Source organism: Paramisgurnus dabryanus, chromosome 9 (assembly GCF_030506205.2).
Source record: "Paramisgurnus dabryanus chromosome 9, PD_genome_1.1, whole genome shotgun sequence".
NCBI lineage: Eukaryota > Metazoa > Chordata > Actinopteri > Cypriniformes > Cobitidae > Paramisgurnus > Paramisgurnus dabryanus.
In genome coordinates this window covers 1536933-1564845 of record NC_133345.1, presented here as the reverse complement: position 1 = coordinate 1564845, position 27913 = coordinate 1536933, and the positions used below count along the sequence as shown (strand labels likewise).

At 39.0% G+C, this 27913-nt stretch overlaps 4 non-coding genes and 2 pseudogenes across 4 annotated transcripts; all 6 read left to right on the top strand.

The window, feature by feature from the left end:
• The first annotated feature begins 1252 nt into the window (after positions 1–1252).
• LOC135753460 (U2 spliceosomal RNA) lies at positions 1253–1443 on the top strand. The gene has a single exon (XR_010533647.1). It is a non-coding gene; the product is annotated as a U2 spliceosomal RNA (small nuclear RNA).
• A 782-nt stretch (positions 1444–2225) lies between these two features.
• On the top strand, positions 2226–2390 carry LOC135753531 (U1 spliceosomal RNA). Its single transcript, XR_010533702.1, has one exon. It is a non-coding gene; the product is annotated as a U1 spliceosomal RNA (small nuclear RNA).
• An 11208-nt stretch (positions 2391–13598) lies between these two features.
• LOC135753489 (U2 spliceosomal RNA) lies at positions 13599–13774 on the top strand (annotated as a pseudogene).
• Positions 13775–14556: 782 nt separating this feature from the next.
• LOC135753428 (U1 spliceosomal RNA) lies at positions 14557–14721 on the top strand. The gene has a single exon (XR_010533304.2). It is a non-coding gene; the product is annotated as a U1 spliceosomal RNA (small nuclear RNA).
• Positions 14722–25936: 11215 nt separating this feature from the next.
• Positions 25937–26112, top strand: LOC135753487 (U2 spliceosomal RNA; annotated as a pseudogene).
• Positions 26113–26894: 782 nt separating this feature from the next.
• Positions 26895–27059, top strand: LOC135753518 (U1 spliceosomal RNA). The gene has a single exon (XR_010533690.1). It is a non-coding gene; the product is annotated as a U1 spliceosomal RNA (small nuclear RNA).
• The last annotated feature ends 854 nt before the right edge of the window (positions 27060–27913 follow it).

The following is a 27913-nucleotide window of genomic DNA, read 5'->3' as shown; positions in this document are numbered from 1 at the left end:
CTGTTTTTGTCTTGTTTTCTAGTGAATATCTGACAATGCTTAAATGGAGATACATTTACTTGGTAAGCAAAGTGGCTTAAGATATTATGTATTGTAATAGAAAATTGTTATAAAAACGTTTTGTTTTTGCTGGGAATTCTTGTATATATTTCACAGCTATATAATTAATTATAATAACGCACTTTTTGTTGATAAACATGTTAAAAAATACATTAACACATAATAATGTGGCAACAAATCAAATGTGCATTTAAATGCAACAAGCAAAAATAAATAAATAAAGCAAATGCACGGAAAAGAAACGAGGAATAAAAGAAACACCGCGATTAAAAAAATCAGATCGCATACTTTGTAAAATAATTGAAATAAATTATAAAAATCAACAGGTTTATATTTAAAACAAATAAAAAATATCTGCCAGCGGGGTAAGAAAAATAAACTTAATTCTAGTTTCAACTTAATTCAATAATAAACTCAATTTAGGTTTATTTTTCTTACCCCACTGGCAGATATTTTTACTTGTTTTAAGCCTTAACCTATTACATTTTAGAATTTATTTCAGTAAACAAGACTTAAATTCTAAGCCACTTTGCTTATTAAGTAAATGTATCTCGATTTAAGAATTATTTTTTAACTCGAAAACATTAAGAAAATACTAAGTAAACGAACAAATTGGGATGTTCAAAACACTTAAATATTTTTTTTCACTCTACCCTTCATATTACAGCTGTCGAAAAACCACAGCAACGTTGACAGACCTGGAAGCCATGATACATTAGCAGTTTTTAAAATAAGTTAAATCTAGAATCCTTATTGGTTTTAGATACTTTAAAGCAATGAATGATCTTCTTTCTTTTGAATTGATTTGGTATTATGGAGGAGCTCTGTGTCTGGTTATTGAAGATGATTTGTTCTTTGCTCCTATGTTGGCTTATTTTTTTGTTATTTCCGTTACTATATATATTTTTTTCTTTGTTTTTTCTGATTTGAGGTTATGAAAATGTTTTAATTTGTAATAAAGGTTTTTTGAAAATTCTAAATTCTCTCTATCTCTCTCTCTCTCTCTCTCTCTCTCTCTCTCTCTCATGAGCGTGGATCAGATCCTGCATTAAAACATGAACTTCTGATTTGCTAGCTCAACGTTCTACCTCTGGGTTATACAATGAGAACGTATAGAGTTAAATGCCCGCTAGCCTCCACCCCAAAAGCCAGCGCCTTCGCCGGCTCCCCCTTTGGCTGCGTCTATTCCGGTATCGCTTCTCGGCCTTTTGGCTAAGATCAAGTGTAGTATCTGTTCTTATCAGTTTAATGTCTGATACGTCTCCTATCCGGGGACTATATGTTAAATGGATTTTTGACCTTCGGAAATGGAAGCGGAGCTTGCTCCTTCCACTCCATGCATCAACATGGTATTGCAGTGTTTCCATGAATGGTGCGCTCCCCATCTCGGGGATAAATAAGTCAAGTATAAAAAAAGAATTTGCTTCTTTTGTGCGTGAGTGACGGTGTTTTTTCTAATCCGTGTGTTTTAAAATTGCTGTGGTTTCGTTGGCTTTATTGGTTTAACGAAAAGCTTGCGTGGAAATGAACACGCTGATAAAGAAATGTTTTTGTAATGTATTTAATTATTTTCTTTACAAGTTTGCGGAGGTGATACGAGGACGAATTAAACATCCTCGACACAGCTGAAGGCGCAACAAAAGCGAACGAGACCGATTGGAATGTTAAAAACACCTGAAAACTTTTTTCACTACCCTTCATACTACAGCTGTCGAAACACCACAGCAACGTCGACAGACCTGGAAGCATAGCTGTACTTGTTTAACTCACAACGACAACGGGTAAGTCATTGAGCCCTGTGTTTTTATTTATCCACGTTCTAAAATTGCTATGCTTTCGTTGTTTCTTGATTGCTCTGTACATTTCTTTGTTTCTATTCCACGTAAAGTTACTTTGTAATAACGAAACCATATATTTGAATGCGCAATTTAAATCCATTTGATTTAAATTGTTTCACATATTTCACTCTACACGGTTCAACCGGGCTGGAAACGGAATAAAAACAGGGTAGATCTCGAAGAATGTTTGGTCTCAGACGTGGCTTCGTGCGCTTTCCACCTGGTCACACACAGTAAATGAAATGTTAGTCGGACGGCCTCCGGGGGCGCCGTCGATGTGATCGGTCACAGGAAGATGCGGCCGTCTGGCCTCAAAGGGTGTCGCTCATACTTACCTGGCAGGGGAGACACCATGATCATGAAGGTGGTTCACCCAGGGCGAGGCTCAGCCATTGCACTCCGGTTGGGCTGACCCTTTGCGAATTCCCCAAATGTGGGAATCTCGACTGCAAAATTTCTGATAGTGGGGCACTGCGTTCGCGCTCTCCCCTGACCTTTGTGTTAAAAATAGATTCGCTTGTCGTTTTACGTAAAATCCAAGAGACGTCTAACCACGGCCCAAGAATACATTAGTCATCAAAAAAGCGGCTATTCAACGACTACATAACTTTTAATAGACAGCGAATAAGTGTCTAGGCTAAAACAAGGCTTAATTTGGGCTGTCAGTGAAAATCTAATAGCCGTTTGACCATTCCAAACGAATAGACTAGCCATTAAATAGAACCACAATCAAACGGCTACATGTCTAAGAGCACAAAATAATGCTTAGATGATTCTTTTACTTCCAATATAAGAGGTTCTCGGGAATGGCAATCATCCAAACTAATAAATTATAAAGGCTTTTATAAGAAAATGACAACAGTTAAACAACCTAGACAGCGTTGGGCAATACAAAATGCTAATAAATACAAGACAAATTGAAATATTGTACATGCATGTACATTAAACAAGCCAACAAATCTGCCAATGGGCTACGACAATTTTTCTTGAATTAAGTGTTTATATCTAGATTTGTTTCTTACCCCTTTGGCAGATTTATTTGCTTGTTTTAAGCCCAAATTCTGAGTTTTTTCTCCCTAAAGGCTAGGTTTATTTTCTTAGGGCATTTTGCTCATCAAAAAATGCATCTTATTTTAAGACTTTCTAGATATTTGTATAGTTAAAACAGTTCGAAATAACAAGTAAGAAATGATTTTTTGCAATGTATTCATTCATTCGCTACCCTTCATACTACAGCTGTCGAAAAACCACAGCAACGTCGACAGACCTGGAAGCGTAGCTGTATTTGTTTAACTCACAAAGACAACGGGTAAAGTATTTTCTTGATTACCTAAATGACTTGCTGTAGGAAAATAAGTTTAGGTTTAAGGGGGGAAATACAGTTTAAAGGGATATTTCAATTTATGATGATAATTCTGTCATCATTTACTCATGCATACAGGCTTACAACAACACGAGGATTAGTTTTTTTCTGAGTAACACAAAAGAAGGTATTTTGAGGAATGATGGTAAACCCACAGCAGATAGTCACCATTGACTTCCATAGTAGGAATAAAAAAATATGATGGAATTTAATAGGTACCATCAACCGTGTGCTAACCATCACTTTGCAAAATATTTTCTTCATCATTTATCACGATACTTCCAAAATATTTTTTCCTACTAAGTCAATATTTCATTATTTGCTTTACAAGCTTAAAAATGATGGTGACAGGATTCCATGGTAATCACAAACAGGTAAACAAGTAAAATAATCACTATTTACTTTTAAAAGCATTTTGAAAATTGCTTGCTTATGCTGGGAGTAAAGGTATTTCATGCAAAAGGTATTTCCTCTTTAAAAGGTAATGTATGCTTCTTTTAAAGCTGACACATTTGCCACATTAAAATAACAGAAATGTGTACTGTTTAAACTTTTTGGAGCCGGTGTGTCTGTGTTCTTGGGGCACACATCTACATGTAAAAGCAGAATTGCTTATTATTCTTCTCTATTTCTTGTATAGGTCAATTATGAGTGAAGAACCGTTCACCAAATGAAGACCGCAGCCAGGTGACGGGATCCTGTGGTAATCACAAACAGGTAAACCAGTAAAATAATCATCATTTAATGTTAAAATAATTTTGAAAATTGAAGTTCTGTGTGTTCTTATTGTACTTTATTTATTTCTGCAGGTAAGCACCATACCGTAAGCTTCATTCCCTTTATAACAGGTAAGGTTCATACTGTTTTATTCTTTTGTACTGTTTTATTCGTACTGTTTTAAATCATTCAGTAAATGCAAAGTTAAACTGATGTGTTTTTAATCTAGATTTAAAAGTGTCTACTGTTGAAGCACATCTGATCTCTTCTGAAAGCTGATAATAACTGAATGCTGAGGCACCTTGTTTTGAGTGAACCCTTGTTTTTTCTAAATGACCTGACCCTATTGATCCGAGTAATCGGTTTCATATTCGATTAGCATATCTGTCATGTATTGTAGCCATGAAGTGGTTTTTAAACAAGAAACAGTACTTTTTAAATCCATTGACCATTGCAATAATCGGCCCTGCTGGTGATGAAAGCATGAACAAGTTTCTCTAAGTCCTGTCTTGAGACAAAACCTCTAATTCTGGCAATATTTCTGAGATGGTAGTAAAAGCAGAATTCCTTATTATTTTTCTCTATCTCAGGCTCTACGGCATATATGTCATGATTTTATTTGTCTATTTATATGTCTATTTACAAGGACTGCCTTGGCCAAATGTTATTGTTAATTAATATTGAAGCAGTTATTTAACATAGGTCCTTTGAGTAGTGATTTGTGTAATGATCCATATATCTATTTTTATGTATATTTTTAACTTAGGAATGTGATTTTAAAGCTCATATTTGTTATTGTATGACACCTCTCATGTTATGAAAGTAAAAAATAAATGTATTTTCTGATGTCTTGCATTTCTGTTTTTAAACTGTTAATCCTTATCAAGTGCTATACATTAGAAAGTGGATATAGAGTGAAATGCACACGGTGAATAATGAACGCAGACCTTCAGTGCCGGACCTCTGACCCGCTAACCTCCATCCCGACAGCCAGCGCCTTCTCCGGATGCCATTGCGGTATCGCTTCTCGGCTTTTTGGGTGAGATCGAGTGGACACCGGGGACTACACGTTTAAATGGATTTTTGACCTTCGGCTATGGAAGCGAGGCTTGTTCCGTCCACTCCGTGCATCGACTCTGGCGCTTTCCGGGGACAAATAAGGTGAGTTTAAAATCAGAGTTTGCTTCTTTAGTGCGTGGTTGCCAGTTTGTTTGCCAGTCCGTGGTCCATAATACGTTCCGCGTTCGTGGTCTCTCCATCGCTCAGTACTTTTCTGTGTTTCTATTTTACGTAAAGCTAACACCAAAACGATTGTGGAAGGCGCTATATAGATTGTTCTCAAAGAAAAAAAACGAGAAACAAACCCATGTGAATATGGGTCAAATTATCTAGGCGGAGCACTTCGTTCAAAGAAAAACGCAACAGAATTGTTTGCGTTGAACAAAGACAATGGTGCCTGCAGACATCGAATGTGTATTGTGGATAAAAAATGGCCAGTGGGGTGGGACAATTTTTCTTGAATTAAGTGTTTATGGGAAAAGTTCACGAATTTTTTCTTACCCTGTAGTCAGATTTATTTGCTTGTTTTAAGCATAAAATAACAGGAGAAGAAATTGTGTAGGGGGAGCAGAGGGTTTTTTTTCGTTCAAAGAAAAGCAGCGTGGCACGAATGAATGTTTGGCTGAAATGCTATCGTAATTTCCCCCTTAATTTTCCTTACAAACATGAAACCAGAGAGAAGGGTCAGTTGGCATCGAATTGCACCTTGTATTCGGTGATTGATTGAGGAAAAATATGCGTATGTGTATATATATACTTGTTTTGTTGAACAGAGACAATGGCCGCGTGCTCCAGCGTCACCTATATGCCTATTTCACAAAATGGCGGCTTTGACCGGAAGTAGGGAAAACATCGTTCAGGTTGCACCACTACGATGGCCACTCAATATAGTATGGACTGACAGCTGCTTTGTTTTCTCCTACACATGAATTTACTTGTAAAAATAACAATAACAGATATTGTCGATTGGTGTTATATTATTTTTTTAGCATTTCGTATTATCAAAATATATCATATGTTAGACAGCTTATCAATTTTAAATAAAATAACGAGACATACATAACTATTCGTGTCTGCTCCCGTTTATTGTAATGAGTGTGCACATTTGGAGAAATACTTAGACATTTTACTTCTTATTTCTTTAGACTGAATAATTATTTCTTATTAATTCCAAAGTATGCGACCCGATGATCTAATCGTGGTGTTGTATGTGCTATTCCTCGTTTGTTTGCCTGCATCCATTGCTTTACGGCTTGCTTGTTGCGTTTAAATGCACATTTGATTTCTTTACCAGCATTGGATTTAGACCATTCAATGAGAAGAGTTAACAGCGTTTATTATGATTGATAAGCCCTCAACGGAGAATGAGGTCGGCATACATTAAAAGCCTTATTTTGTTTTTATCGTGTGCCTTCCAAAATGTATGCGACGAAACTTAAATCACGCAAAATATGAATGGTAACTAGACGTGCTTGTTGTGTGCAAGGAGTGCATTTATTTGTAAACTTTTGCTAAATCAAAATGGTTTATTTGTATTTGCTTTTTACCTGGGTTTTATCAGGTTCGCAGTCGGGACATTTTTAATCCATAGTGTATGCATAATTAATTTCAAAGAAATAAGAAGTAAAATGTGTAAGTATTCCTCAAAATGTGCTTTGGACTAAGTCCCCCGTCATCACAGCAAACGGGAGCAGACCCGAATAGGTATGGCTAGTTATTTTATTAAAAATTTCCAGCCGTCTGTAAATTTATGTTTGAAAGAAAAAAGTAAATTAATATCTTACTTACTGTTTTTGTCTTGTTTTCTAGTGAATATCTGACAATGCTTAAATGGAGATACATTTACTTGGTAAGCAAAGTGGCTTAAGATATTATGTATTGTAATAGAAAATTGTTATAAAAACGTTTTGTTTTTGCTGGGAATTCTTGTATATATTTCACAGCTATATAATTAATTATAATAACGCACTTTTTGTTGATAAACATGTTAAAAAATACATTAACACATAATAATGTGGCAACAAATCAAATGTGCATTTAAATGCAACAAGCAAAAATAAATAAATAAAGCAAATGCACGGAAAAGAAACGAGGAATAAAAGAAACACCGCGATTAAAAAAATCAGATCGCATACTTTGTAATAATTGAAATAAATTATAAAAATCAACAGGTTTATATTTAAAACAAATAAAAAATATCTGCCAGCGGGGTAAGAAAAATAAACTTAATTCTAGTTTCAACTTAATTCAATAATAAACTCAATTTAGGTTTATTTTTCTTACCCCACTGGCAGATATTTTTACTTGTTTTAAGCCTTAACCTATTACATTTTAGAATTTATTTCAGTAAACAAGACTTAAATTCTAAGCCACTTTGCTTATTAAGTAAATGTATCTCGATTTAAGAATTATTTTTTAACTCGAAAACATTAAGAAAATACTAAGTAAACGAACAAATTGGGATGTTCAAAACACTTAAATATTTTTTTTCACTCTACCCTTCATATTACAGCTGTCGAAAAACCACAGCAACGTTGACAGACCCGGAAGCCATGATACATTAGCAGTTTTTAAAATAAGTTAAATCTAGAATCCTTATTGGTTTTAGATACTTTAAAGCAATGAATGATCTTCTTTCTTTTGAATTGATTTGGTATTATGGAGGAGCTCTGTGTCTGGTTATTGAAGATGATTTGTTCTTTGCTCCTATGTTGGCTTATTTTTTTGTTATTTCCGTTACTATATATATTTTTTCTTTGTTTTTTCTGATTTGAGGTTATGAAAATGTTTTAATTTGTAATAAAGGTTTTTTGAAAATTCTAAATTCTCTCTATCTCTCTCTCTCTCTCTCTCTCTCTCTCTCATGAGCGTGGATCAGATCCTGCATTAAAACATGAACTTCTGATTTGCTAGCTCAACGTTCTACCTCTGGGTTATACAATGAGAACGTATAGAGTTAAATGCCCGCTAGCCTCCACCCCAAAAGCCAGCGCCTTCGCCGGCTCCCCCTTTGGCTGCGTCTATTCCGGTATCGCTTCTCGGCCTTTTGGCTAAGATCAAGTGTCTGGCCACAAGGGGGAGTGATCGCCTCATTGCAGGTTTCTGGGTTTTTGCTTACCTATAGCTTAAACCACATATCTGTGAAGAGGTATATATTGCTTTTGCTTTTGCTTGCTTTTTTCGCTTGCTTTTGCTTTTACTTATTTATTTTTCAGGTTTTAAAGAAGACTCTGTATTTGTGCAACGATCGTTTTAAGGTAAGTTTGAATTTTTAAATTGTTTATTGGTTTTAGTGTGTTTTAGTATATTTTAAGCTGTTGGTGCCTCCAACATGTCGGCTGCTCGTGCCGGCGTGCGGAGGCACCACAGCGTGCGGTTTATATTTAAAGAAGTTGAGGGTAAGCTCCTGGGGATGTCACGTCTTGACTTCTCCAGGAAGTTTGTCCAAAAAGCCCTCAACTTCAAAGCTACAGATATTAATTGTTTGATGACGTTGCCTTTTAACAAAGGCTTTGATTTGAGTTTTAATAGTGCTTCATTGCTTATTGATTTCTGGCAAAGATTTGAGGTTGTAAAGGCCCAGTTTTCTATGTTTACTGTGGAAAGGCTTTCTGATAACACACTTAAAACTGTGATTGTCAGGATGTTTAATGAAACAGTGACTGGAGAAGACATTTGTGTTTGGCTGGGTAGATTTTGCACTGTTCGTGGCCCGCCTATCAAAGTGCTTGATGAGGATGGCATTTGGAACTGCTCCTGGCGAATTCCCATCAAACAATGGGAGGACGCTGGGGGCTACCTAGGCCTGAGACATCTGCCTTCAATGATTGTGCTGGGAGAAAACAGGGGCTACATTCACTATCAGGGGATGCCCAAACTGTGTAGGAAGTGTGGAAGTATGGGGCATCTCGCTGAAGCATGCCAGGAATTAATATGTGGGAAGTGCAGAGAAACTGGTCATACTTTTGAAGAATGTACCAATGGCAGGAGGTGCAATCTTTGTGGAGATTCAAACCATCTCTACAGAGATTGCCCAAAAAGCTTTGCCAACAAGCTTAAGGCACCCAAGATGGCCGCCCCACATGGCCAACAAACACAAGAACAAAGGGAGGAGGAGGCGGTCCCTGAGGTTTTGGCGGGAAATTCAAAATCCCAGCCAGCTTCAGGGATTGGGCAAGATGGAGGATGTGGGGTGGCCCCAGGGGCGGAGTCAAATGTTTTAAAGGAACTTGGGGAGGAAGAGAAAGACAATGAAAGTGATGAAACAGTTTCCAGCATGATCACTGTGCCTGAGGTGAGTACTGATTCTAGTGGGAGTAAAACCGATTGTTCACTCCCAAGTGCTCAAGTGCAGAAAAGGCCTGCGGGATCTCCTTTGTCCAAGACAGAGGAGAAAAAGCTTCGGGCCACACAGCAACCAAATAGTTCCTCTTTGGAAGATCTGGATCGTGTGTGGCCCCAAGAATCCCCCAATGAGGTCTCTTTTCTTCAAATTAGGCTAAGAACATCATCGCCCAAGGAGCCACAAGAGAGTGTCTCTGTGGTTCCTCTGGAACAAATTGTCTGCTCTCCTGTCTCCAATACCGTGGGGATAAAGGAAGAGCAAGTTTCCCAAGAAATTTTATGATTTTAAATTACCTGTAGTTTTATTTGGATAATGTTTCTCTTTTAAAGTTCATGCTTTTTAAAACCTTACTGCTCATGGCCCTCACTGTCTCTACAATCAATGTGAGAAGTGTGAGGACTAACATCCGAGCACAGAGTGTTTTATCCCTTTTAAAGTCTTTTAAGTCAGATGTGTTTTTATTGCAAGAGTGTTCTCTGCCCTTTTTAACTAATTATAGAAGGTGGGAGGAACTATGGACCCCAGGACCCTCACTGTGGAGCGGATCAAATTTTAATAAATCAGATGGTGTTGCAATTTTAATAAATAATCCTAATATCTTGGTGAAGGGCAGCACGGTGGTGAGGGACGGACGGGCCATTTTAACAAATCTGACTTTTTTAGACAGGGATTTTAAGATTCTCAACGTGTATGGTTTTACAGATAAAAATGAAAGGCATGAACTTTTAGAGGTTTTGCAGCCTCACATGCTAGGTAGGGCTCCCCTGGTGGTGGCAGGGGATTTTAATTGTGTTTTAAGCCAAAAGGATAGGAAGAGGGTAGGGGAAGATTTTAAGGTAGATAAAACATCGGTTTTATTGCAGGGTTTAGTGAGAGATTTTAAGTTAGTCGACTGTTTTAAACTAATGCATCAGAGAGAGGAGGGCTTCACCTGGTTCAGTGGTGATGGCACTAAAGCCTCTCGAATCGACTATGTTTTTACAAGAGACTGCCCGCCAACCGATGCTACATTGACCCCCCTTTTCTTTTCTGATCACATGATGCTGTCTTGCACCCTTTCACTGCCCACTGGTGTGACGGTAGGGGGAGGGCTGTGGAAGCTGAACTGTTCCCTTCTCGAGGATGACGAGGTAGCTAGACAATACAGGGAGCAGTTTAGCCAATGGCAGACCCTCCAAGACTTTTATGATTCACGTGCACAATGGTGGGAGATGGTAAAACACAGGACAAGGCAATTTTTTAGAAAAATAGGAAAGATGAAAAAAGACAGGGAGAAAAGACGCATGATGGGGCTGCAAAAAAGACTGCAGAGGTATTTTAATCTTTTAAATGAAGGATTGGATTTTAGTCAAGAAATTAAAGATGTTAAAGAGGAAATGTCAGCCTTAAGTGAAACTCAAAGCAAAGGAGTAATTTTAAGAAGTAGAGAAAGAGATATTGAGGAAGGGGAAAAATGCACCAGATATTTTTTTAAGAAGATTGTTACAAAGGCTAAAGCAATAACATCACTTAAAACAGATGGGAGGGAAGTGCATACAACAAAAGAAATTTTAAATGGAGTGACAGAATTCTATGAAAGTTTATATTGCAATAAAGAAGTAGAAAACGAGACAATAAAGGAAGTTTTAGAGTTTGTGGAAAAAAAGGTAAGTTGTGAAAATGTGTTTTTATCTCAAGATTTAACCATTTTAGAATTACATACTGCTCTTAAAGGTTTTAAACGAGGGAAGTCCCCAGGAATGGATGGACTCCCCCTGGAGTTTTATGTGACGTTTTGGGATATTTTAGCACATGATTTATTGACTGTTTTTAAGGAATTTGAGACTCTAGACAAACTTCCTGACAGCTTCAGAATAGGGATAGTTTCACTTTTACATAAGAAAGGAGACAACACTGACCTTAAGACGTGGCGACCAATCACACTTTTAAATTTTGACATTAAACTTTTTAGTAAAATTTTAGCAACACGAATGTCTACTGTTTTAGAGGACATAATCCACCCGGATCAAGCATGTGCTGTGCCTGGGAGAAAGATCACGGACAGTCTAGTGCTGATTAGAGATGCCATCTGTTTTGCGAGAGACAGAAACATTCGGCTAGCAGTCCTAAATTTAGATTTTGAAAAAGCATTCGACCGGGTCTCGCACAAGTACCTGTTTCAGGTACTGGAAAAAATGGGTTTCCCAGGGAGATTCATAGCTTGGGTGGGATTGCTGTACAACGGCTTAGTCAGCAGAATTCTAGTTAACGGGCATCTTTCCCAAGCTGTAAATATATGCAGCGGCGTCCGTCAGGGGTGTCCTTTATCTCCCCTCCTGTATGTGGCATGTATGGAACCACTGGCACAGATCTTGAGAAGGGATAAATGGATTAAAGGACTAGACGTGCCTGGGACTGGTGGACTGACAGCGACCTGTGTTTTATATATGGATGACGTAACCCTTTTAACAACTGATGTTTTATCTTTACGAAGAGCAATGGACTTGACTGACTGGTACGGTCGGGCCTCAGGCGCTAAACTTAACAGAAGTAAGTCTGAGGCCCTGCTCTTCGGGCCGTGGGGGAACATTGACACAGGAGGACTGGATGTGGATTTTAAAGAAACAGACCTTAAAATTTTAGGAGTTAAATTTGACAAGGAGGGTGGTGGACGGGGAAACTGGACTGACTTGTTAGGGAAAGTTAGGAAAAGACTGGGGTTTTGGGGACAAAGACAGTTGACATTACATGGAAAAGTGCTGATTTTTAAAGCTGTAATTTTACCATTGCTTTTACTTGTATGTTCTGTTTTTAGTCCTACTAAACAATTTTTTACAGACCTGGAGAGGGCCGTGTTTTATTTCCTGTGGGGGTCCAAATGGGAACGTCTAAAGAGAGAGGTCGTAAAGAAAAGACCAGAAAATGGTGGGATAGGCCTCCCAGACCCACGACTGTTTTTAACAAGCCGATTTACTGCCCTGCACATTAGTTATGCAGTGACCCCATCCAACGAGAACAAGACGACAGCTATGGTCAGATATTGGATGGGGTCCTACCTGAGATTCTTAAAAGTTTTACCAGTTGATTTAAAAACTCCAGTATCTTTTAATTTGCCCCAACAGTACAGTTTTATCAAGACATTTTTAAAGAAATACATTTTAGAGACTCAAGATGTAAATATTTTAACAAATCACAAATCTCTTGTCTCTCTTGTACAGGACCGGGAGTCAGTGAGCCCAGTTCCAGGCCTCACTTTAGAGGAGGCCAAACAAGTATGGAGGAACACTGCCCACCCCGCTCTTCAGAACAGACACAAAGATTTGGCGTGGTTGGTGGCCCATGAGATCCTCCCAGTCAGGGCGGTAATGCACTCCCGGGGTATGGCCAAGAACCCAGTCTGTCCACAGACTGGGTGTAATCTACCGGAGACTGTTCGACATCTGCTCTGGGAGTGCGGTAATGCGAGGGACCTGTGGGCCAGAACCGGTCCCCTGTTTTTCCCGTGCCTGCCAGCAGGTGGGGTCCAGATGGACTACAAGCTCGCAGTCCTGGGGGTGGGTCGGGGCCTGAGGGTGTTGTCAGCACAAGAGTTCACCTCGCTCTGGCTCACCCTAAATGCCATTAAGGACACCATCTGGACCACCAGGAACCTGCTGGTGGGGAAACGTGTTACGGTGCCCCTCCACGCACGCGAGCGGATGGTCAGAACGGTGTTGCAGGGGCACCGGACATAATCATTCGGACGAAGGGGCCGGGGCCACACAGGGAGGTCCCAGCTTGCCACCGTGCCTGGCTGCCCGTAGATGCACCCAGACCACCACCGGCTACGGGAACAGCGGGCCAGCGGGCCGGAGGGTGGGGATCTCCGCTGGGCACCAAGAAAAAAATAAAAAAAAGTTTGTTCTGTAGAGTGGGGTGAGGGCCACGTTGGTAAGGGCTCACCCCGGCCCTGGACAATAAAGGACTTTTTAAAAAAAAATTTTTAGGTTGTTGTTTTACAATTGTTAAATTTTATAAAACAATTGTTAAATACAATTGTTTTATTCTTAAACTCATTGGCTTTTTTACCCTTTTAACACCCAGAAAAGATTTTAATAGTCCCATCTCTTTAAAAAAGTCTTAAATGTTATTTATTGTCTGACGTTTTAAAGATATTTTATTGATATAAATGACTGTGACTGTGAATGTGAGTGTTTCTTTAAAGCCATGTTTGTTTTTGAAAAAAGATGTGATGACAATAAAAAATTTTCGAAAGAAAAATCTGTTCTTATCAGTTTAATGTCTGATACGTCTCCTATCCGGGGACTATATGTTAAATGGATTTTTGACCTTCGGAAATGGAAGCGGAGCTTGCTCCTTCCACTCCATGCATCAACATGGTATTGCAGTGTTTCCATGAATGGTGCGCTCCCCATCTCGGGGATAAATAAGTCAAGTATAAAAAAAGAATTTGCTTCTTTTGTGCGTGAGTGACGGTGTTTTTTCTAATCCGTGTGTTTTAAAATTGCTGTGGTTTCGTTGGCTTTATTGGTTTAACGAAAAGCTTGCGTGGAAATGAACACGCTGATAAAGAAATGTTTTTGTAATGTATTTAATTATTTTCTTTACAAGTTTGCGGAGGTGATACGAGGACGAATTAAACATCCTCGACACAGCTGAAGGCGCAACAAAAGCGAACGAGACCGATTGGAATGTTAAAAACACCTGAAAACTTTTTTCACTACCCTTCATACTACAGCTGTCGAAACACCACAGCAACGTCGACAGACCTGGAAGCATAGCTGTACTTGTTTAACTCACAACGACAACGGGTAAGTCATTGAGCCCTGTGTTTTTATTTATCCACGTTCTAAAATTGCTATGCTTTCGTTGTTTCTTGATTGCTCTGTACATTTCTTTGTTTCTATTCCACGTAAAGTTACTTTGTAATAACGAAACCATATATTTGAATGCGCAATTTAAATCCATTTGATTTAAATTGTTTCACATATTTCACTCTACACGGTTCAACCGGGCTGGAAACGGAATAAAAACAGGGTAGATCTCGAAGAATGTTTGGTCTCAGACGTGGCTTCGTGCGCTTTCCACCTGGTCACACACAGTAAATGAAATGTTAGTCGGACGGCCTCCGGGGGCGCCGTCGATGTGATCGGTCACAGGAAGATGCGGCCGTCTGGCCTCAAAGGGTGTCGCTCATACTTACCTGGCAGGGGAGACACCATGATCATGAAGGTGGTTCACCCAGGGCGGGGCTCAGCCATTGCACTCCGGTTGGGCTGACCCTTTGCGAATTCCCCAAATGTGGGAATCTCGACTGCAAAATTTCTGATAGTGGGGCACTGCGTTCGCGCTCTCCCCTGACCTTTGTGTTAAAAATAGATTCGCTTGTCGTTTTACGTAAAATCCAAGAGACGTCTAACCACGGCCCAAGAATACATTAGTCATCAAAAAAGCGGCTATTCAACGACTACATAACTTTTAATAGACAGCGAATAAGTGTCTAGGCTAAAACAAGGCTTAATTTGGGCTGTCAGTGAAAATCTAATAGCCGTTTGACCATTCCAAACGAATAGACTAGCCATTAAATAGAACCACAATCAAACGGCTACATGTCTAAGAGCACAAAATAATGCTTAGATGATTCTTTTACTTCCAATATAAGAGGTTCTCGGGAATGGCAATCATCCAAACTAATAAATTATAAAGGCTTTTATAAGAAAATGACAACAGTTAAACAACCTAGACAGCGTTGGGCAATACAAAATGCTAATAAATACAAGACAAATTGAAATATTGTACATGCATGTACATTAAACAAGCCAACAAATCTGCCAATGGGCTACGACAATTTTTCTTGAATTAAGTGTTTATATCTAGATTTGTTTCTTACCCCTTTGGCAGATTTATTTGCTTGTTTTAAGCCCAAATTCTGAGTTTTTTCTCCCTAAAGGCTAGGTTTATTTTCTTAGGGCATTTTGCTCATCAAAAAATGCATCTTATTTTAAGACTTTCTAGATATTTGTATAGTTAAAACAGTTCGAAATAACAAGTAAGAAATGATTTTTTGCAATGTATTCATTCATTCGCTACCCTTCATACTACAGCTGTCGAAAAACCACAGCAACGTCGACAGACCTGGAAGCGTAGCTGTATTTGTTTAACTCACAAAGACAACGGGTAAAGTATTTTCTTGATTACCTAAATGACTTGCTGTAGGAAAATAAGTTTAGGTTTAAGGGGGGAAATACAGTTTAAAGGGATATTTCAATTTATGATGATAATTCTGTCATCATTTACTCATGCATACAGGCTTACAACAACACGAGGATTAGTTTTTTTCTGAGTAACACAAAAGAAGGTATTTTGAGGAATGATGGTAAACCCACAGCAGATAGTCACCATTGACTTCCATAGTAGGAATAAAAAAATATGATGGAATTTAATAGGTACCATCAACCGTGTGCTAACCATCACTTTGCAAAATATTTTCTTCATCATTTATCACGATACTTCCAAAATATTTTTTCCTACTAAGTCAATATTTCATTATTTGCTTTACAAGCTTAAAAATGATGGTGACAGGATTCCATGGTAATCACAAACAGGTAAACAAGTAAAATAATCACTATTTACTTTTAAAAGCATTTTGAAAATTGCTTGCTTATGCTGGGAGTAAAGGTATTTCATGCAAAAGGTATTTCCTCTTTAAAAGGTAATGTATGCTTCTTTTAAAGCTGACACATTTGCCACATTAAAATAACAGAAATGTGTACTGTTTAAACTTTTTGGAGCCGGTGTGTCTGTGTTCTTGGGGCACACATCTACATGTAAAAGCAGAATTGCTTATTATTCTTCTCTATTTCTTGTATAGGTCAATTATGAGTGAAGAACCGTTCACCAAATGAAGACCGCAGCCAGGTGACGGGATCCTGTGGTAATCACAAACAGGTAAACCAGTAAAATAATCATCATTTAATGTTAAAATAATTTTGAAAATTGAAGTTCTGTGTGTTCTTATTGTACTTTATTTATTTCTGCAGGTAAGCACCATACCGTAAGCTTCATTCCCTTTATAACAGGTAAGGTTCATACTGTTTTATTCTTTTGTACTGTTTTATTCGTACTGTTTTAAATCATTCAGTAAATGCAAAGTTAAACTGATGTGTTTTTAATCTAGATTTAAAAGTGTCTACTGTTGAAGCACATCTGATCTCTTCTGAAAGCTGATAATAACTGAATGCTGAGGCACCTTGTTTTGAGTGAACCCTTGTTTTTTCTAAATGACCTGACCCTATTGATCCGAGTAATCGGTTTCATATTCGATTAGCATATCTGTCATGTATTGTAGCCATGAAGTGGTTTTTAAACAAGAAACAGTACTTTTTAAATCCATTGACCATTGCAATAATCGGCCCTGCTGGTGATGAAAGCATGAACAAGTTTCTCTAAGTCCTGTCTTGAGACAAAACCTCTAATTCTGGCAATATTTCTGAGATGGTAGTAAAAGCAGAATTCCTTATTATTTTTCTCTATCTCAGGCTCTACGGCATATATGTCATGATTTTATTTGTCTATTTATATGTCTATTTACAAGGACTGCCTTGGCCAAATGTTATTGTTAATTAATATTGAAGCAGTTATTTAACATAGGTCCTTTGAGTAGTGATTTGTGTAATGATCCATATATCTATTTTTATGTATATTTTTAACTTAGGAATGTGATTTTAAAGCTCATATTTGTTATTGTATGACACCTCTCATGTTATGAAAGTAAAAAATAAATGTATTTTCTGATGTCTTGCATTTCTGTTTTTAAACTGTTAATCCTTATCAAGTGCTATACATTAGAAAGTGGATATAGAGTGAAATGCACACGGTGAATAATGAACGCAGACCTTCAGTGCCGGACCTCTGACCCGCTAACCTCCATCCCGACAGCCAGCGCCTTCTCCGGATGCCATTGCGGTATCGCTTCTCGGCTTTTTGGGTGAGATCGAGTGGACACCGGGGACTACACGTTTAAATGGATTTTTGACCTTCGGCTATGGAAGCGAGGCTTGTTCCGTCCACTCCGTGCATCGACTCTGGCGCTTTCCGGGGACAAATAAGGTGAGTTTAAAATCAGAGTTTGCTTCTTTAGTGCGTGGTTGCCAGTTTGTTTGCCAGTCCGTGGTCCATAATACGTTCCGCGTTCGTGGTCTCTCCATCGCTCAGTACTTTTCTGTGTTTCTATTTTACGTAAAGCTAACACCAAAACGATTGTGGAAGGCGCTATATAGATTGTTCTCAAAGAAAAAAAACGAGAAACAAACCCATGTGAATATGGGTCAAATTATCTAGGCGGAGCACTTCGTTCAAAGAAAAACGCAACAGAATTGTTTGCGTTGAACAAAGACAATGGTGCCTGCAGACATCGAATGTGTATTGTGGATAAAAAATGGCCAGTGGGGTGGGACAATTTTTCTTGAATTAAGTGTTTATGGGAAAAGTTCACGAATTTTTTCTTACCCTGTAGTCAGATTTATTTGCTTGTTTTAAGCATAAAATAACAGGAGAAGAAATTGTGTAGGGGGAGCAGAGGGTTTTTTTTCGTTCAAAGAAAAGCAGCGTGGCACGAATGAATGTTTGGCTGAAATGCTATCGTAATTTCCCCCTTAATTTTCCTTACAAACATGAAACCAGAGAGAAGGGTCAGTTGGCATCGAATTGCACCTTGTATTCGGTGATTGATTGAGGAAAAATATGCGTATGTGTATATATATACTTGTTTTGTTGAACAGAGACAATGGCCGCGTGCTCCAGCGTCACCTATATGCCTATTTCACAAAATGGCGGCTTTGACCGGAAGTAGGGAAAACATCGTTCAGGTTGCACCACTACGATGGCCACTCAATATAGTATGGACTGACAGCTGCTTTGTTTTCTCCTACACATGAATTTACTTGTAAAAATAACAATAACAGATATTGTCGATTGGTGTTATATTATTTTTTTAGCATTTCGTATTATCAAAATATATCATATGTTAGACAGCTTATCAATTTTAAATAAAATAACGAGACATACATAACTATTCGTGTCTGCTCCCGTTTATTGTAATGAGTGTGCACATTTGGAGAAATACTTAGACATTTTACTTCTTATTTCTTTAGACTGAATAATTATTTCTTATTAATTCCAAAGTATGCGACCCGATGATCTAATCGTGGTGTTGTATGTGCTATTCCTCGTTTGTTTGCCTGCATCCATTGCTTTACGGCTTGCTTGTTGCGTTTAAATGCACATTTGATTTCTTTACCAGCATTGGATTTAGACCATTCAATGAGAAGAGTTAACAGCGTTTATTATGATTGATAAGCCCTCAACGGAGAATGAGGTCGGCATACATTAAAAGCCTTATTTTGTTTTTATCGTGTGCCTTCCAAAATGTATGCGACGAAACTTAAATCACGCAAAATATGAATGGTAACTAGACGTGCTTGTTGTGTGCAAGGAGTGCATTTATTTGTAAACTTTTGCTAAATCAAAATGGTTTATTTGTATTTGCTTTTTACCTGGGTTTTATCAGGTTCGCAGTCGGGACATTTTTAATCCATAGTGTATGCATAATTAATTTCAAAGAAATAAGAAGTAAAATGTGTAAGTATTCCTCAAAATGTGCTTTGGACTAAGTCCCCCGTCATCACAGCAAACGGGAGCAGACCCGAATAGGTATGGCTAGTTATTTTATTAAAAATTTCCAGCCGTCTGTAAATTTATGTTTGAAAGAAAAAAGTAAATTAATATCTTACTTACTGTTTTTGTCTTGTTTTCTAGTGAATATCTGACAATGCTTAAATGGAGATACATTTACTTGGTAAGCAAAGTGGCTTAAGATATTATGTATTGTAATAGAAAATTGTTATAAAAACGTTTTGTTTTTGCTGGGAATTCTTGTATATATTTCACAGCTATATAATTAATTATAATAACGCACTTTTTGTTGATAAACATGTTAAAAAATACATTAACACATAATAATGTGGCAACAAATCAAATGTGCATTTAAATGCAACAAGCAAAAATAAATAAATAAAGCAAATGCACGGAAAAGAAACGAGGAATAAAAGAAACACCGCGATTAAAAAAATCAGATCGCATACTTTGTAATAATTGAAATAAATTATAAAAATCAACAGGTTTATATTTAAAACAAATAAAAAATATCTGCCAGCGGGGTAAGAAAAATAAACTTAATTCTAGTTTCAACTTAATTCAATAATAAACTCAATTTAGGTTTATTTTTCTTACCCCACTGGCAGATATTTTTACTTGTTTTAAGCCTTAACCTATTACATTTTAGAATTTATTTCAGTAAACAAGACTTAAATTCTAAGCCACTTTGCTTATTAAGTAAATGTATCTCGATTTAAGAATTATTTTTTAACTCGAAAACATTAAGAAAATACTAAGTAAACGAACAAATTGGGATGTTCAAAACACTTAAATATTTTTTTTCACTCTACCCTTCATATTACAGCTGTCGAAAAACCACAGCAACGTTGACAGACCCGGAAGCCATGATACATTAGCAGTTTTTAAAATAAGTTAAATCTAGAATCCTTATTGGTTTTAGATACTTTAAAGCAATGAATGATCTTCTTTCTTTTGAATTGATTTGGTATTATGGAGGAGCTCTGTGTCTGGTTATTGAAGATGATTTGTTCTTTGCTCCTATGTTGGCTTATTTTTTTGTTATTTCCGTTACTATATATATTTTTTTCTTTGTTTTTTCTGATTTGAGGTTATGAAAATGTTTTAATTTGTAATAAAGGTTTTTTGAAAATTCTAAATTCTCTCTATCTCTCTCTCTCTCTCTCTCTCTCTCTCTCTCTCTCATGAGCGTGGATCAGATCCTGCATTAAAACATGAACTTCTGATTTGCTAGCTCAACGTTCTACCTCTGGGTTATACAATGAGAACGTATAGAGTTAAATGCCCGCTAGCCTCCACCCCAAAAGCCAGCGCCTTCGCCGGCTCCCCCTTTGGCTGCGTCTATTCCGGTATCGCTTCTCGGCCTTTTGGCTAAGATCAAGTGTCTGGCCACAAGGGGGAGTGATCGCCTCATTGCAGGTTTCTGGGTTTTTGCTTACCTATAGCTTAAACCACATATCTGTGAAGAGGTATATATTGCTTTTGCTTTTGCTTGCTTTTTTCGCTTGCTTTTGCTTTTACTTATTTATTTTTCAGGTTTTAAAGAAGACTCTGTATTTGTGCAACGATCGTTTTAAGGTAAGTTTGAATTTTTAAATTGTTTATTGGTTTTAGTGTGTTTTAGTATATTTTAAGCTGTTGGTGCCTCCAACATGTCGGCTGCTCGTGCCGGCGTGCGGAGGCACCACAGCGTGCGGTTTATATTTAAAGAAGTTGAGGGTAAGCTCCTGGGGATGTCACGTCTTGACTTCTCCAGGAAGTTTGTCCAAAAAGCCCTCAACTTCAAAGCTACAGATATTAATTGTTTGATGACGTTGCCTTTTAACAAAGGCTTTGATTTGAGTTTTAATAGTGCTTCATTGCTTATTGATTTCTGGCAAAGATTTGAGGTTGTAAAGGCCCAGTTTTCTATGTTTACTGTGGAAAGGCTTTCTGATAACACACTTAAAACTGTGATTGTCAGGATGTTTAATGAAACAGTGACTGGAGAAGACATTTGTGTTTGGCTGGGTAGATTTTGCACTGTTCGTGGCCCGCCTATCAAAGTGCTTGATGAGGATGGCATTTGGAACTGCTCCTGGCGAATTCCCATCAAACAATGGGAGGACGCTGGGGGCTACCTAGGCCTGAGACATCTGCCTTCAATGATTGTGCTGGGAGAAAACAGGGGCTACATTCACTATCAGGGGATGCCCAAACTGTGTAGGAAGTGTGGAAGTATGGGGCATCTCGCTGAAGCATGCCAGGAATTAATATGTGGGAAGTGCAGAGAAACTGGTCATACTTTTGAAGAATGTACCAATGGCAGGAGGTGCAATCTTTGTGGAGATTCAAACCATCTCTACAGAGATTGCCCAAAAAGCTTTGCCAACAAGCTTAAGGCACCCAAGATGGCCGCCCCACATGGCCAACAAACACAAGAACAAAGGGAGGAGGAGGCGGTCCCTGAGGTTTTGGCGGGAAATTCAAAATCCCAGCCAGCTTCAGGGATTGGGCAAGATGGAGGATGTGGGGTGGCCCCAGGGGCGGAGTCAAATGTTTTAAAGGAACTTGGGGAGGAAGAGAAAGACAATGAAAGTGATGAAACAGTTTCCAGCATGATCACTGTGCCTGAGGTGAGTACTGATTCTAGTGGGAGTAAAACCGATTGTTCACTCCCAAGTGCTCAAGTGCAGAAAAGGCCTGCGGGATCTCCTTTGTCCAAGACAGAGGAGAAAAAGCTTCGGGCCACACAGCAACCAAATAGTTCCTCTTTGGAAGATCTGGATCGTGTGTGGCCCCAAGAATCCCCCAATGAGGTCTCTTTTCTTCAAATTAGGCTAAGAACATCATCGCCCAAGGAGCCACAAGAGAGTGTCTCTGTGGTTCCTCTGGAACAAATTGTCTGCTCTCCTGTCTCCAATACCGTGGGGATAAAGGAAGAGCAAGTTTCCCAAGAAATTTTATGATTTTAAATTACCTGTAGTTTTATTTGGATAATGTTTCTCTTTTAAAGTTCATGCTTTTTAAAACCTTACTGCTCATGGCCCTCACTGTCTCTACAATCAATGTGAGAAGTGTGAGGACTAACATCCGAGCACAGAGTGTTTTATCCCTTTTAAAGTCTTTTAAGTCAGATGTGTTTTTATTGCAAGAGTGTTCTCTGCCCTTTTTAACTAATTATAGAAGGTGGGAGGAACTATGGACCCCAGGACCCTCACTGTGGAGCGGATCAAATTTTAATAAATCAGATGGTGTTGCAATTTTAATAAATAATCCTAATATCTTGGTGAAGGGCAGCACGGTGGTGAGGGACGGACGGGCCATTTTAACAAATCTGACTTTTTTAGACAGGGATTTTAAGATTCTCAACGTGTATGGTTTTACAGATAAAAATGAAAGGCATGAACTTTTAGAGGTTTTGCAGCCTCACATGCTAGGTAGGGCTCCCCTGGTGGTGGCAGGGGATTTTAATTGTGTTTTAAGCCAAAAGGATAGGAAGAGGGTAGGGGAAGATTTTAAGGTAGATAAAACATCGGTTTTATTGCAGGGTTTAGTGAGAGATTTTAAGTTAGTCGACTGTTTTAAACTAATGCATCAGAGAGAGGAGGGCTTCACCTGGTTCAGTGGTGATGGCACTAAAGCCTCTCGAATCGACTATGTTTTTACAAGAGACTGCCCGCCAACCGATGCTACATTGACCCCCCTTTTCTTTTCTGATCACATGATGCTGTCTTGCACCCTTTCACTGCCCACTGGTGTGACGGTAGGGGGAGGGCTGTGGAAGCTGAACTGTTCCCTTCTCGAGGATGACGAGGTAGCTAGACAATACAGGGAGCAGTTTAGCCAATGGCAGACCCTCCAAGACTTTTATGATTCACGTGCACAATGGTGGGAGATGGTAAAACACAGGACAAGGCAATTTTTTAGAAAAATAGGAAAGATGAAAAAAGACAGGGAGAAAAGACGCATGATGGGGCTGCAAAAAAGACTGCAGAGGTATTTTAATCTTTTAAATGAAGGATTGGATTTTAGTCAAGAAATTAAAGATGTTAAAGAGGAAATGTCAGCCTTAAGTGAAACTCAAAGCAAAGGAGTAATTTTAAGAAGTAGAGAAAGAGATATTGAGGAAGGGGAAAAATGCACCAGATATTTTTTTAAGAAGATTGTTACAAAGGCTAAAGCAATAACATCACTTAAAACAGATGGGAGGGAAGTGCATACAACAAAAGAAATTTTAAATGGAGTGACAGAATTCTATGAAAGTTTATATTGCAATAAAGAAGTAGAAAACGAGACAATAAAGGAAGTTTTAGAGTTTGTGGAAAAAAAGGTAAGTTGTGAAAATGTGTTTTTATCTCAAGATTTAACCATTTTAGAATTACATACTGCTCTTAAAGGTTTTAAACGAGGGAAGTCCCCAGGAATGGATGGACTCCCCCTGGAGTTTTATGTGACGTTTTGGGATATTTTAGCACATGATTTATTGACTGTTTTTAAGGAATTTGAGACTCTAGACAAACTTCCTGACAGCTTCAGAATAGGGATAGTTTCACTTTTACATAAGAAAGGAGACAAGACTGACCTTAAGACGTGGCGACCAATCACACTTTTAAATTTTGACATTAAACTTTTTAGTAAAATTTTAGCAACACGAATGTCTACTGTTTTAGAGGACATAATCCACCCGGATCAAGCATGTGCTGTGCCTGGGAGAAAGATCACGGACAGTCTAGTGCTGATTAGAGATGCCATCTGTTTTGCGAGAGACAGAAACATTCGGCTAGCAGTCCTAAATTTAGATTTTGAAAAAGCATTCGACCGGGTCTCGCACAAGTACCTGTTTCAGGTACTGGAAAAAATGGGTTTCCCAGGGAGATTCATAGCTTGGGTGGGATTGCTGTACAACGGCTTAGTCAGCAGAATTCTAGTTAACGGGCATCTTTCCCAAGCTGTAAATATATGCAGCGGCGTCCGTCAGGGGTGTCCTTTATCTCCCCTCCTGTATGTGGCATGTATGGAACCACTGGCACAGATCTTGAGAAGGGATAAATGGATTAAAGGACTAGACGTGCCTGGGACTGGTGGACTGACAGCGACCTGTGTTTTATATATGGATGACGTAACCCTTTTAACAACTGATGTTTTATCTTTACGAAGAGCAATGGACTTGACTGACTGGTACGGTCGGGCCTCAGGCGCTAAACTTAACAGAAGTAAGTCTGAGGCCCTGCTCTTCGGGCCGTGGGGGAACATTGACACAGGAGGACTGGATGTGGATTTTAAAGAAACAGACCTTAAAATTTTAGGAGTTAAATTTGACAAGGAGGGTGGTGGACGGGGAAACTGGACTGACTTGTTAGGGAAAGTTAGGAAAAGACTGGGGTTTTGGGGACAAAGACAGTTGACATTACATGGAAAAGTGCTGATTTTTAAAGCTGTAATTTTACCATTGCTTTTACTTGTATGTTCTGTTTTTAGTCCTACTAAACAATTTTTTACAGACCTGGAGAGGGCCGTGTTTTATTTCCTGTGGGGGTCCAAATGGGAACGTCTAAAGAGAGAGGTCGTAAAGAAAAGACCAGAAAATGGTGGGATAGGCCTCCCAGACCCACGACTGTTTTTAACAAGCCGATTTACTGCCCTGCACATTAGTTATGCAGTGACCCCATCCAACGAGAACAAGACGACAGCTATGGTCAGATATTGGATGGGGTCCTACCTGAGATTCTTAAAAGTTTTACCAGTTGATTTAAAAACTCCAGTATCTTTTAATTTGCCCCAACAGTACAGTTTTATCAAGACATTTTTAAAGAAATACATTTTAGAGACTCAAGATGTAAATATTTTAACAAATCACAAATCTCTTGTCTCTCTTGTACAGGACCGGGAGTCAGTGAGCCCAGTTCCAGGCCTCACTTTAGAGGAGGCCAAACAAGTATGGAGGAACACTGCCCACCCCGCTCTTCAGAACAGACACAAAGATTTGGCGTGGTTGGTGGCCCATGAGATCCTCCCAGTCAGGGCGGTAATGCACTCCCGGGGTATGGCCAAGAACCCAGTCTGTCCACAGACTGGGTGTAATCTACCGGAGACTGTTCGACATCTGCTCTGGGAGTGCAGTAATGCGAGGGACCTGTGGGCCAGAACCGGTCCCCTGTTTTTCCCGTGCCTGCCAGCAGGTGGGGTCCAGATGGACTACAAGCTCGCAGTCCTGGGGGTGGGTCGGGGCCTGAGGGTGTTGTCAGCACAAGAGTTCACCTCGCTCTGGCTCACCCTAAATGCCATTAAGGACACCATCTGGACCACCAGGAACCTGCTGGTGGGGAAACGTGTTACGGTGCCCCTCCACGCACGCGAGCGGATGGTCAGAACGGTGTTGCAGGGGCACCGGACATAATCATTCGGACGAAGGGGCCGGGGCCACACAGGGAGGTCCCAGCTTGCCACCGTGCCTGGCTGCCCGTAGATGCACCCAGACCACCACCGGCTACGGGAACAGCGGGCCAGCGGGCCGGAGGGTGGGGATCTCCGCTGGGCACCAAGAAAAAAATAAAAAAAAGTTTGTTCTGTAGAGTGGGGTGAGGGCCACGTTGGTAAGGGCTCACCCCGGCCCTGGACAATAAAGGACTTTTTAAAAAAAAATTTTTAGGTTGTTGTTTTACAATTGTTAAATTTTATAAAACAATTGTTAAATACAATTGTTTTATTCTTAAACTCATTGGCTTTTTTACCCTTTTAACACCCAGAAAAGATTTTAATAGTCCCATCTCTTTAAAAAAGTCTTAAATGTTATTTATTGTCTGACGTTTTAAAGATATTTTATTGATATAAATGACTGTGACTGTGAATGTGAGTGTTTCTTTAAAGCCATGTTTGTTTTTGAAAAAAGATGTGATGACAATAAAAAATTTTCGAAAGAAAAATCTGTTCTTATCAGTTTAATGTCTGATACGTCTCCTATCCGGGGACTATATGTTAAATGGATTTTTGACCTTCGGAAATGGAAGCGGAGCTTGCTCCTTCCACTCCATGCATCAACATGGTATTGCAGTGTTTCCATGAATGGTGCGCTCCCCATCTCGGGGATAAATAAGTCAAGTATAAAAAAAGAATTTGCTTCTTTTGTGCGTGAGTGACGGTGTTTTTTCTAATCCGTGTGTTTTAAAATTGCTGTGGTTTCGTTGGCTTTATTGGTTTAACGAAAAGCTTGCGTGGAAATGAACACGCTGATAAAGAAATGTTTTTGTAATGTATTTAATTATTTTCTTTACAAGTTTGCGGAGGTGATACGAGGACGAATTAAACATCCTCGACACAGCTGAAGGCGCAACAAAAGCGAACGAGACCGATTGGAATGTTAAAAACACCTGAAAACTTTTTTCACTACCCTTCATACTACAGCTGTCGAAACACCACAGCAACGTCGACAGACCTGGAAGCATAGCTGTACTTGTTTAACTCACAACGACAACGGGTAAGTCATTGAGCCCTGTGTTTTTATTTATCCACGTTCTAAAATTGCTATGCTTTCGTTGTTTCTTGATTGCTCTGTACATTTCTTTGTTTCTATTCCACGTAAAGTTACTTTGTAATAACGAAACCATATATTTGAATGCGCAATTTAAATCCATTTGATTTAAATTGTTTCACATATTTCACTCTACACGGTTCAACCGGGCTGGAAACGGAATAAAAACAGGGTAGATCTCGAAGAATGTTTGGTCTCAGACGTGGCTTCGTGCGCTTTCCACCTGGTCACACACAGTAAATGAAATGTTAGTCGGACGGCCTCCGGGGGCGCCGTCGATGTGATCGGTCACAGGAAGATGCGGCCGTCTGGCCTCAAAGGGTGTCGCTCATACTTACCTGGCAGGGGAGACACCATGATCATGAAGGTGGTTCACCCAGGGCGAGGCTCAGCCATTGCACTCCGGTTGGGCTGACCCTTTGCGAATTCCCCAAATGTGGGAATCTCGACTGCAAAATTTCTGATAGTGGGGGACTGCGTTCGCGCTCTCCCCTGACCTTTGTGTTAAAAATAGATTCGCTTGTCGTTTTACGTAAAATCCAAGAGACGTCTAACCACGGCCCAAGAATACATTAGTCATCAAAAAAGCGGCTATTCAACGACTACATAACTTTTAATAGACAGCGAATAAGTGTCTAGGCTAAAACAAGGCTTAATTTGGGCTGTCAGTGAAAATCTAATAGCCGTTTGACCATTCCAAACGAATAGACTAGCCATTAAATAGAACCACAATCAAACGGCTACATGTCTAAGAGCACAAAATAATGCTTAGATGATTCTTTTACTTCCAATATAAGAGGTTCTCGGGAATGGCAATCATCCAAACTAATAAATTATAAAGGCTTTTATAAGAAAATGACAACAGTTAAACAACCTAGACAGCGTTGGGCAATACAAAATGCTAATAAATACAAGACAAATTGAAATATTGTACATGCATGTACATTAAACCAGCCAACAAATCTGCCAATGGGCTACGACAATTTTTCTTGAATTAAGTGTTTATATCTAGATTTGTTTCTTACCCCTTTGGCAGATTTATTTGCTTGTTTTAAGCCCAAATTCTGAGTTTTTTCTCCCTAAAGGCTAGGTTTATTTTCTTAGGGCATTTTGCTCATCAAAAAATGCATCTTATTTTAAGACTTTCTAGATATTTGTATTGTTAAAACAGTTCGAAATAACAAGTAAGAAATGATTTTTTGCAATGTATTCATTCATTCGCTACCCTTCATACTACAGCTGTCGAAAAACCACAGCAACGTCGACAGACCTGGAAGCGTAGCTGTATTTGTTTAACTCACAAAGACAACGGGTAAAGTATTTTCTTGATTACCTAAATGACTTGCTGT